Consider the following 12,330-nt stretch of genomic DNA (forward strand, 5'->3'; position numbering starts at 1 on the left):
AATTTTGTTCTAGAAATGAGGATATTTTTTTTTCCGTCTCAGGTCCTATTTGAAAGGACCTTGTCTTTTCACATCAAAGCCACAGTCACCCTTTAATAAGGATATAAATAGGATAAGCTTGTCAGGAAAAGCAGTGTGGATCCTGAGACCCCTCCTGGAGTGGGGACCCATTTCCATGGCACTCCAGTGGGAATCTCAGAAGAAGTCCGAGGACTGTTCTCTGCCTTTGCACCTCGGGAACTCCTCTGAGTCACTTAGATTGAGGGTACCATCCAGGGGTGACTCCCTTTCCCTCTGCCTTCAGAGCCTGTGTCCCCCATTTCTAGACTTTCAATTTTCCTGAATCCTGTTGGCTTTCTAAAAGGTGAAAAAAAGTATTGAATGCTGTAAACATTATTGGATGCTCTTTAAAAGTTGTCTTGTGACTCATGGGAGGGAGAAATATGCTACTCTAAGACAAGGGGGAGCCGAGCAGGAAGGGAGACTTCAAGGAAGGGGGCTGAAGGAACCATGAGCTGGCCACGTGTGGAACCCCCTCAACTTGCAGAGGCGAGAGGGCTGGCGGCATCCTCACGGGAGGCTCTGTGGGAATCTCCACTCGAGTACTCTGGAGGGCTCTGAGCCAGGTACTTGGCTGCAGCAGACGTTCATAGCACATTCATTCATGCTGTATTCTTTTCCCACCCAACGTGCAGATCTCCAATCCACCAGGCACCCTCCACTTAGCTGTTCCAAACAGAAGGGCAGTCACACGTACCTTCTCAAGACACCATGAAGAATAGAATCTGACTCCTCAGAGAACCTGTAATGCAAACGGGACAAGCCCTCAGTGTGCACGCAGGGCCTGGGTGAAGAATCAGCAGGCCTGCAGGTCAGCTCTGCAGGCCCCGGAGGCACTGCTATCAGTGCTGCCTCACTGAGGGGGGACATTTTAGCCCTGAGAAGTTGGGCCACAACCCACAAGGCCAAAGATCCTTGCCATCTGATTCTCAAGTAGAATGTTCTTGGTCTGCTTTTCCCAATAAAGCAGGCCCCTCCTGCCATCATGGCCCCCTCTGGGCAGCGCCTCTGGGACTCAGGTCCCTTTTCTGGAGTCAGGAGGAAGTAGACCCTTCTTCAGGCCTGTCGTGGCTGACAGAAGAGCAGCCGGTGCCGTGGAATTCTCTGATCCCGGGAGCTGGAGAACTGGCCTGCACTCAGGAAGGCCCAGCACCCTGTGGGGAGAGGGTTGAGTGGGGCTGCTCTGTTTCCAGCCCTTTCTCCCGTGTTTCTCTGCCCTCTTCCTCTGGCTCAGTGCTTGGGGATTACTCAGCTGCATGTGATGAGATGGATATGGGGTGATCCAAAAAGAGCTGGGAGGGAATTTATGACAGCCTTAAGGAAAGACGGCCATTTTCCCCGGCCCCCCATGCCACTCCCTCCTGGGAGCCCACACAGGCCTCCCTCGCTTGGAGTGAAAGAGACTTCTCTCTCTGCCCAGCACACAGCCAGGCCTCAGGTGAAACCATCACAGAGAAGAAAGGCAAAGAACCAGTCTGTGTGAGGGCAAAGAGACATTCAGGAGCTTCCCTTCTGAAATGGAAACACCCTCTGCGGAGTTATCTGTGTCGCTAGTACCGATGGAGAGGTGATGTGGGAAGGGGCAATGGCAGCTGATCCGCCATATTTATACTTGACTCTGGATTTTTCTCCCATCCAGCTCACCATTCCCATCATTTTTGTGTAAACTGACACTGTTTTTTTCCTTGCAGACAGAGTGACTGGCAGAGTCCCCAAAGCAAGCTGGGAATAACATATCTTTTATATTCACTACAAATAACCCCCAAAGTAGGCAGATCAAATTACCCATGTCTCTCTCCTTCATTCTCTTTGCTCTATGGATGCCAAGATATTCCTTTTCACATCCGGGCGGAATCAGGTCCACCCTCTCATCCTGTCCTGTGTAACCTGCCCAGGCTTCCCTCCTTCTTGTCCCTGTAATGTTTTGGCAAGAGAAATCACCCACACAATGTGATGTCCTCACAAAGCTCCTCCCTGAAACTCTCTTTCTCTGTTCCTTTCTTCATATCCCCCGCCCGGAGCAAAATTCATATAATATACAACTAACCCACTTTTCAAAAAGAACACACAGCATTTATTACACGTCTAATGCATGGAACTATTAGGCTCTGAATTAAGCATTATAAATTTATGATTAACTGGCACTTGGTACATCCACAGTATTCAAACTTTACTCCTATCTACTTCTAAAATATTTTCATCACCCCAAAAGGAACCCTGTACCATCAAGCCCTCGCTGTGCATCCCCTCTGCCCAGCCTCTGGTAATTGCTCAGCCACTTTCTGTTTCTTTGCATTTACCTGTTCTAGACATTTCGTGTTAATGGAATTATGCGATATGTGTTTTTTTGTCCCCCTTTTTGAAATTGATATAATGTTGTAGCCTGTATCCACACTCCATTCCTTTTATTAAAAAAAAAAAACGGTTGAATGATACTCCCTGGTGTGTCTAGGCCACAACTTGTTTATCCACTCATCTGCTGATGAACATTTGGGTTGTGTCTGCTCTTTGGCCTTTGTGAATAGTGCTACAATGAGCATTTGTGGGCAAGTTTTTGTCCAAGCACCTGTTTCCATTCTTCCGGCGAGGGCGGGAATTGCTGGGTCATATGGTAAATCTGTGTTTAACTTTGGAGAGAACCACCAAGAGCTCTCCACAGCAGCTGCACCGTTTTACATTCCCACCAGCAGAGCAGGAGGGTTCTGATGGCCCCCATCCTCACCAAGCTCTCATGGCTTTCCATCCTTTTGATGATGGCCATCTCAGTGGGTGTGAAAGGTTATCTCCTGTAACCCCTGGGATTTTGTACCAAGCATCACCTGTGTGCCAGAAACTGCGGGGCAGGTGAGAAGGATAAGGCAGCTGCTCTCCTGTTGCTGATGAGCCTGGGTGTTCATTACTCCTTAAAAGTAACAGTAAAAAAAAAAAAAAAAAAACCAAGCTGGCCTTTTCCTGGGGCATTTCAATTCTGCACATTAGCTCGATTGAATGTAGTTATCAGCTCTGTCCATGTTGCTGAGTTTCAACGCCCGTTTTTTCAGCAGTTAATTACAGAAGCCTTGATATCCCCCTTACACTGAGCTTACAAGACACACTTTAATTGGCTTCTGCTGCCACAAAGATACCTTTGAGTGATGCCTTGCTAATGGCCACTGACCCCCGACATCCCACTACACGATGTGGTTAGGGCTGCCTGGTTATTTCCACCTGCAGCTTCTGTCTCACCAGTGGGGGAGGGCGTGCCACAGAATGTGATTGTGTGATTAAAATCTGTGCAATTTACAACTTGCCCCGAGCACAGAGGGCCACTTCTCTGGGTGTGTCATACTCCCATTCAGGGAAGAACTAAGCTTTCCCCAGTCTGGGGAAAGCTGCTGCCCCCTGGGTCCCAGCAGGTGACCTGGAACTACAGCATCTCCTCAGGGTATAGGCACCTGACAGTGAGTGCTAAACCCATTCTGCTTCCTTCAGTGAAGCAGAAAGTCAAATGGACCTGGACACCCAGGGAATCTAACTGAGGGACAGAGTGGGGAGGAAGGGGTCACTGTTGAGGGTAATGCTTCTCCTGCCATCTTCTGGAAACGAGGCTTGCAGGCCAATGGAAGTGACAGATGCCAAGAGCAGATCCTGGCTTTCCTCACCAGCCTCTTTTGGCCTACAATAACTTGAGTGAGGCCCACGTAGCCACATTAGCACTTCCCTGTTTTTTCGCACTTGGAAGGCCAGAGAGAGGTGGAAAGACTTTGAGGGTGAGCCTGAGGTTCCTGGGTCAGGAAGGCAGGTTGAACTCCCTTGATGATGTTATATAACCTCGCTGAGCCTCCCCTGTGGGTTTACAAGTAGTTCTGCTGCCGCGAAATAAGTGTTTGGAGGGACAACCAAAGGTGCATGAGAGACAGAAGAGAGGGGTTCAATTTGCCTGACTTTGACAGGAAGTTTTCATATAGGATGTGTCCTTTGAGGAAGGCCTTGAAGGACAGGGAGGGCTTCCCCAAAGAGAAAGAGACAAGGGACAGTGAAAGTTAGGCAAGGAAAGACGAAAGCACACAAGGGTTTTGCACAGTGCATGTCGGGCATGGTGCCGAGTTGTTTCCAGGTTGGTGACAGCACTTAGAGCCATTACGAGCAGACTTGGGTTCAAACTAGTTTCAAAGATGTCACCCCAATGGCTTCCTTCCCTCTTCTGTAAAGTAGGGATGTTAAGAAGCCAAACCAACATGATTTTTAAGATGTTCAGCTCAATAAATAGTGGATACAGGTGTGAGCTATAATATTGTGGGATAGTGGTGGCATTTTTGTTATGACGTATAATGCAGCCACAGGGAGTCACTGCAGGTTTATGTTCAGACCAAGGTTAGGAATCCAACACCAGAGGTGGGGTGGCATTGACCATTTTCGGTGCTCACTACATTACTTGATGGCAATTAATTGGAGACAACCATCAAGCAATGAGGTTAAATTTGCAGTTTCCCTTCTGGGGTTCTTCCTGTGGGGATTGTGAGCATAGTTCTTTGGGTAAGAGAAGAGTCTGTGTTTCCTTTGCCGTAGGTTTTCAGTGGCTTCTCATGTTTCAATTTTCCGGCGGCTGGAGGAGCAAGAAAAGCACGTGGGCCTGAGCTGCTGCCCTGGAATATATTGCATATCTCAAACAATAGATTCTTTGGTTTAGGACAGAAAAAGAAGGGAGAGGGGATAAGCTTAAATCAGGGAAGGGTTTAGAGAAAAATGAACAGGAACTTTTCCTTAAGAATCTCATAAAAAAAATCAGTCTCAGGTCAAATAACTTCAGAGTTGAAAGAGACTTTGGAGATCATGTAACAATGCATTCCTTTGTTTAATGTTATTAGTTTTAAAGCAAATAAAATTAAGCAATGCCAGAAATACATTTTCAGAATACATACATTTCATTTATACTTAAAACTGTGTTTGGAGCTGCCTGCTACTGGTTCCATTTTACAAATGAAGAAACTGAGGTGGGCAATGGATGGAAATCACTTAATTGACTCAACTAGAAATCCCCAAATCCCTGGCATTGCACTTGACAAAACATGGGTAATAAATACTGAGCGCCTCCCAAGTGTTTCTTTGTATGGGTTGGAAATGTGAATAAATTCAGGGAAGTAATAGCCACATTACTAGATGAGAAATCAGTGTGATTCTCTTTAAAGTCAAACAAAGATCTGTCTGTGGAGGTCCAAGTGGGACATGTAGCCTCTATGCACTGTCAGGGAGCCATCCCCAGGCTGGGGTGATGGGTGGCTTCACCCCACAGAGGTGATGCTAACAATCCTGTGTGTGAACAAAACCAGCATCCCACCTGTGCCACCTGGTATCTAGCAAGAAAGACCTCTGATGTGACCTCTGTCTTTTGGTCACATTCACACAGTTGGACTAGTTCATCTCCAATGGGAAAATTTCCAAACCCCCCATGGGGGGTGAAATAAAACCTCTCAGTGCCTCACTCCAGTTGATTTAGAAAAAGGAGTAAAAAGTAGAGATGCAGGAGATAACTTTCCATGCCTGCTAACAAGAGCACATTTCATCTTCCCTGTTTCTCACTCTCCCCCGCCTCCTGCGCCTGGGCTGAGGAGGAGCCACACACAGATGGTTATCACTCCAGAGCGTAGCTAGGGAAACCTAGACCTGCCCCGATTGCTATGGAGACAGCCATTGATTTGTCCGGCCTCTGACTATTCATGACATCAGCAAGGCCAGCGAATAAAACACGGATACTTCTTACAAAGAAATTCCAGTTTCTGATGAGGAAGGTCGAGAGTCCACAGAACAATTGCTACTTCTACAGCTCCTAGCAGCCTCACTAGAGGAGTGTTTCCAACTGATTCAGCCCCAGGGGTATCACAGGAGGGGATGTCCAAGTTTCAGTGCTAAAACAGGCAAAGTCCTGGGCAAACCTTGGTGATTGGTCAACCTAGGTGTGAAACCCGTTAAACCTGATGGAAGGTGACCACAGAATTGGAGTCAGCCCTAAAACCTGAGCATTTGTGAACAGTAACTGCGCCTTCCTTGGTCCCTGGGTCTAAAAGTTGCTGGGAATCAGATGAAATTCTCTCTTAATGAACAGGGGTGTTTTGGTTAGATTCACTTTCTGTTTTGTTCTAGTTGTCCTTCTATTTATCGAGAGGTGTCGGAAAGTTTCAAATTTAAGCTGGCCCAAATGGGAACTCCACTTCTTCCCCATGCCAATCCTTAATGCTAAATCGATTCGCGGGGATTCTCCACTTGCATTTTACAGCACAAATTCATTTGCCAAATGCTTGATGTAGAGGAAAGTATGTAAACACAGAAGTGGAGTTATTGATAATTCCCAGTAACGTGTGAAACCCCTTTATTCTCCAAGGCCTGGTGCGTCTCTTTGTTGCTAATACATCACCAGTGCCTGCATTATGGTAGCGCTGGCTTCCAGAGCATCTGCTGCAGTGGATTCACTTATTCTCCTGGTGGGAATTTGTACATGTCAAATGGCAATATGATATCTACTAAATAAGAGGTGTTGCACTAGCTGTGTGGCGAAGTACACAGAATGACACTTGTTAAAACAGACTTCTGTTCAATTTTCAAATAAGTTCTAGGCAGGCTATTCTGTTCAGAGAGCTTAGAAAAGCTAGGACTATGTCTTTTACGAGGCAGGTTTGCTTCATTGAAATCTTGGAATACTAATAATCTATTATCTGTCTGTCTGTGTGTCTCTCTAATATATATATATATATATATATATATATATATATATATATGTATGTATATATATATATATATATATATATCATATAAATATTGAATGTCAGAGGTCTGCAATTGCTTTACCTGTTTTATTAGATGCATTTGTATTTACATGCATGCAATAGGAAGGACTTACATGTATGTTGGAAAAACAGCCATAAAATTGTCAGTTCTGTAGATAGAGATCTGTGTAGATACTTAAATAATTCATGGGTCAGTAAACATTTCTATATGCATGCATTCTTGGGTCTGGTGGATGAATGAACGAAATGTTCTAAATAACAGATTCACCTCCTTTTGCTCGTTTGAGATGTTGTTTTAATATGGAATTACAGTAGCTCCTTAATGATGAGAAGTCGTGACAATTCATTAGCAGATTGTGTCTTAGATCAAGTGTTGATTTGCCTACAAAGTGTGACCAGTACTCAATTATATGAAGTGTATGCATTTCTTTTGAACATATTTTTTTTCCTTTTGCCAGTTAAAATAACCTTGAGCTTTATTAGTTTGTGAAAGACCCCAGCCAGCAGCAGACAGAGCATCTATGATTTGTTCTCCAATAATGACTTTTTTAGAATGTTAAAATGTCATAAAAAACAACCGTCCAAAGCACTCCCAAATTTTTTGTTTTCGGCTCAAAGGACAACTAGATAACAGGGCAGAAGGAACAGCATGTCAGGCTGCCTCGTGTTTTCTCCTCTGCCCTGTTTTATGAAAGCAGGGATCCCCAGGGTTTTCTATAGAGTTGCAAGATTCTATTTCTCCCAGGTCTAGAAAAAAGTACATCCAGAATATACATGTGTACCAACATACAAATTTCCTCAACAACGAATTCAAATTAGTTCAGTCTTTAGCATCCTCTTAGTCCTTTAAAGACTATTCACATGTAAAATCACAGATCAGGCAACCTTCTTCCAAATATTTTCAAAGGACGTCTTGCATTTCATTCTGTATCCTGGGTACCTAATACAGCACACACTCCTAGTAATACTCTGTTGATCCTCTGGATTAATTAATTTTTGGTGTCCATAACGATAGATAGACTTGCATGGGATATCTGCTCAGGCTTCCCTTGTTAATCTCATACAGGTTTTGCACATTAGATAGTTGTGCTGTGTGCAAATTAGCAAATGGTTTAACTCCAGAGGGTGCTGAGCCTAAGCTTCTCCTGTCTAGCACAAAGAACTGCAGTGACTCTAGCTGCAGTCCTGGAGCAAAATGCTGCTGCTGGATTTTGCCACCCCCCCCCCATGACAGTGCCCTGAGACGTTTCACCATCCACCCAGGAGATGCTGGCCCCACAACATCTGGATGAGACAAGAACACCTGGGTGGTTGTGCCCCCATGCAGAGACCGTGCATGTAGTTAACTAGTTGGGAACTCAATCCTTCCAGATATCCAAAGCCTGTTTCTGGAGATTTCTATTTTCCAGGTATTTCTCATGGAGACAAAAATGCATTATTAAGATCCTGAAATTTTTTTACTCTTCCCCCACCCCTGTCTCTCTCCCTCTCCCTCTCCCTCTTTGTTTATTTATCTTGGTGGTTATTGGGAGATAAATTGCTTTTAATATTGTACTCAGGTTTTTTAACCCTTTTTAAGAAAAAGATTTAGATGTATTTCTTTAAATATTTGGACCCAAAAAAATATTTGTAATCCACCTCAATTAGGAAATAGGAAATTGTAACCAAAAGAGATGAACTGTGATAATAGGAGAACACTGTGCTTATGAGCAGGGATTTTTACATAAGTGCCATCTCCCTGGTTGTCATCTGTAGAGATCATTTTAAGTCCTCACTCACGCTGGCTTTTCTTTCTGACTTATTTATATTCTCCGAATATAAAAATGCAGCAGTCAGAACACGGCTTTCAGGGCGTCTGTGTTCAGTTCTGGTCTGAGGGTTCCTTCCTAAATGGACTCTGGTGTCACCTTAGCGCTCGTATTGTTCACCGAAACCCGAGCTTCCCCAGGAAATTGCAGCAGTTAATTTAATATCATGAAACGTTTGGGGGCTTCTTGGTTTATTCAGAAACAAGAGGGTATAATTCAAACTGAGGATTCTGTATAAAGTAGAGGATAGTGAAAGTTGCCTCCAAAAAAGAGTCAGTTTTGCCTTCTCCACCCGGCCTTCCTGCCCCTCGGCCTTACCCTGGGTCCCTGGAAATCTCACTTGATTTCAGGAGTCCTTCTTGGGGTCCTCCGAAGTCTATGTATCAGATAGGCAGGACCCCACGGGTGTGCAGCCCAGTGTGGGATCAGAGAGAATTCTCCGTCGTTCTCGTTGCTGCTAGAAGGTCCACAGGGCTGTGCCGGGATGATGCTTCTTCCACATAGTTAGGTTGCAGCCCTGCATACCTTCAATAGCAGGACTCATTCCACAACCCTTAGTGGCCATCTGTGAACAACCCGGCGCTGTGCTACGCACTGGGGTACATATTCATGTAGTAAGGAGAAAGTTTCAACAGCTGCGGGAAATGTGTGTGTTATTGGTAAGGGAAAGCAGAAAAGCCGGTGTGCATCCTCAGAATGCTGAGTTCCTTCTGCTCACTTTTCCAGAGTTTGTTTTTGCCCACACCTCTGAGTGACCATGTGCTTTTGGATTTGTTTCTGAGAGGGTCTTTGAATGAGTCTTTTCAAAGGCACAGTGTGGACCTTTGACCTGAGAGCTTAGAGTACACATCAGTGGCCTCTGGTCACATCGACCCCCCGAAACAAACTACTAAGTGAGATGCTCTGGCCTCAGCTCCGGAAGGTTCTCTGTGCTCAGGAGCACTCCACCACATCATCCTCAAAGAAATGCTGGGCTTGCATTTATTTTGCCTCCTGTCTCCTGTGCTTTAGGACTTTTATATCTCTGAGCTATCATTTCAGAAAGAAAAAGAAACCTGTCTGAACAAGTATGTATTTACTATTTTAGTGACTTAGTTTATCTGCGTGAAATATCAAGAATAATTATAGGCTATCAATTGGGCTTTTGTGAATACTCCAATGTTCAGAGCTACGAAGATACAAGAGCTTGGAACTGGAGGAACTGGGTGGTTTTTGTTTGCCTGATGAACCCCACGGCAGTGCATCCCCCTGGTTCTCATAATGAATGGTGCATCTTGAGGGTAAATCTTTGACCCTCGAGACTGGGACATAGTTCCTGTCTGATTTATCTTTGTCTGATTAGAATGAAAGAAGAAAATCTCAGCTAAAATAAACATCTCCTAAAAAAAAAAATCACATTCACAGCTTAAAATTTTTAAATTTTAATACAATTCATATGTGCTAAACTAAACTATAAAATACACCCACAGAGTTGGTTACATTACATCTCAGTTTTCCCCATTACCAGTAAACAACTAGGTGTGCTGCTGAAAATATTAAAACATTGCATATTTAATAATGTTCTCTGTTCTCAGCTTTAAAATGATCAGGGTCCTCTCTAAGATTCTTTGTCCACACCACCTTGTGTCTTGGGCACAGGACTGAGGGCACATTAACTAGTGGATTTTTAGAACTCTGTTCCTCTTTCCCTACTTGCTCTCTTTCTACCACTTTGTTTTTTCTCTTCCTTCTATGACTTTCTCTTTTCTCTGAGAGATTCCATATTTTCCCATGAAAAATTCTGTATATTTAGTCTCCTGTTGGGTTTCTGATGCTCTCAAGAAAAAGAATGGAAACACATCCCATATCCAGCAAATAAATAATGCACCAAGAGCAAGGACCTCTCTGAAACATCAGCACAAAAGCAGATGCACCTCAAACTGCCACTTCTCCGCAGCCCAGGCTTCCCAATTTGATGATTTAGATGCTTTTCCACTTAGGCGGACGGTGCCATTTTTGCCGGATTCAGCATGTTCATTGAACAATTTCTGGGAGCCAAAAGCCAACTCCACTGCATTTCTGCTTGGTAAGGTTTGGTGGCCTTGGCGTGGGACGGGGATGTTGATTCATCTCCCTTAAACTGATGATAGATATAGAAGCCAGGCAGTAGCATTAGGCTGCCTTAGTAGAACCTCTGCAGAGAATTGGCCGCCTTGGTGCCTCAGGAAATCCACAGAAAGGATGCTATGCAAATCCATCCCAAGAATGGCTCAGGAAGAATTAGAAGCAGGGAGGTCTCAGATTCCTTGTGCATGGGCATCAGCGAGAACCTGGAACACTAGGTAGAGAACTGGTCAACCCAAGCTTCTGCTTCCTGGAGACCCGTCATCTCCTGTGTATCTTTAAATTCTAAATGTCTGAGTCTTGTCTTATGAATGCCTATTGGGGCTATGTGAGTCCCACAACATTGTGGCAGAACCTATCTATAACATGCGACATCACTCCGATGGGGTGTGTTTCGCTTGTGTGCATTTGCACAATTGTATATCTGTATAGATTTTCAATGATAAGAGTTTAGTTTTAATTCTTTCTTCCTATGGTAACAAATAAGACCTTCCATGAGGATTATCAAATGTAGCTTTGAGATAGGTTCAGCGAGATGTATTGGGATAGATTAGTGCAAATTACATATGAAAATTTCAGCTGAAGGAAATCCCTTCATTTGAGAGGTCCTCACTTTTTCTGAGACAAAAGAAAAAAAAAAATGAGCATCCATCAGGAGTTTTTTAGAATAGTGGTAGTTCTGTCAGCCTCCATGTCAGCCACCATGGTGTGCTCTTCGAAGTATAATAGATAATCTGATATTAATAATTGTTTTCTGGATAACATCTATTTGTTGTTTTGAGAGAGAATTAAATGGGTTAGAGATATACATATGATATTAAAATTGGGTGTGGTCATGGTAAATATCTTGACTTTATCATCAGATATCCATTTTTTGATCTAGAGAAAATGGCATCTATTTGTTACCCTTCCACTAAAATCCCTCAGTCCCCAACTAGAATGCATATTAGTCAAGACATCTTTTAAAAACACATTATTTTCATGCGCATAGGATGGAAAGGGAAATAAAGAAAGGAATCCTGAAAGAGGTGCATTTAATTCTCCCCAATTTAAACGCAAGTGGTACATCGTTAAGGCAATAACAATATTCTTTTTCTTCTCCATCATGAATGTTTCCATCAATGAATTTCTTTAATGTCGATGATGGGTGATGCAGTTTGAGGGAATCTGTATTTAGTCAGAAAATGCTTCAATAGAATGACCTACCAGATGGGCCCTATAACAATGCACGGAGACATCAAACCACCACAGACATTTGGTGCTTAGAATAATAAAAAGACTATAAAATTAGATTAGTTGAGTCTAATTTGGAATTGGTATATTCCCCATGCACCCGTGCCGCTCTTGGGCAGATAAAGCCTTGAGATTTAGCGCTGTGTCAGAGCAGAAAGACTGCAACTTCCAGTAAAAGGGAGACGAGGGAGAGGGGAAAAAGCATTCTGGGAGGTCGCGGAGGGCAGAGCAGTGACCTCCAATGATTTACAGGCCTTTAGCTTAATGAAATTGTTTCAGTGACATGACGGTAAGAGCTCGTAATGGATTGGATGCCCTAATGTAATGAAATTACTCCCTTCTGCCTAAAAAAAAAAAAAAAAAAA

The 12,330-nt window shown here is 43.8% G+C and overlaps 1 protein-coding gene across 1 annotated transcript in view; it reads left to right on the forward strand.

The window, feature by feature from the left end:
- Slit3 (slit guidance ligand 3) overlaps nucleotides 1–12,330 on the forward strand; it is a 563,280-nt gene that overhangs the window by 403,528 nt on the left and 147,422 nt on the right. The gene's annotated exons all lie outside the window — the stretch shown is intronic.

The sequence above is a fragment of the Marmota marmota genome, unplaced genomic scaffold (genome assembly GCF_001458135.2).
Source record: "Marmota marmota marmota unplaced genomic scaffold, marMar, whole genome shotgun sequence".
In the NCBI taxonomy this organism is placed as follows: Eukaryota; Metazoa; Chordata; class Mammalia; order Rodentia; family Sciuridae; genus Marmota; species Marmota marmota.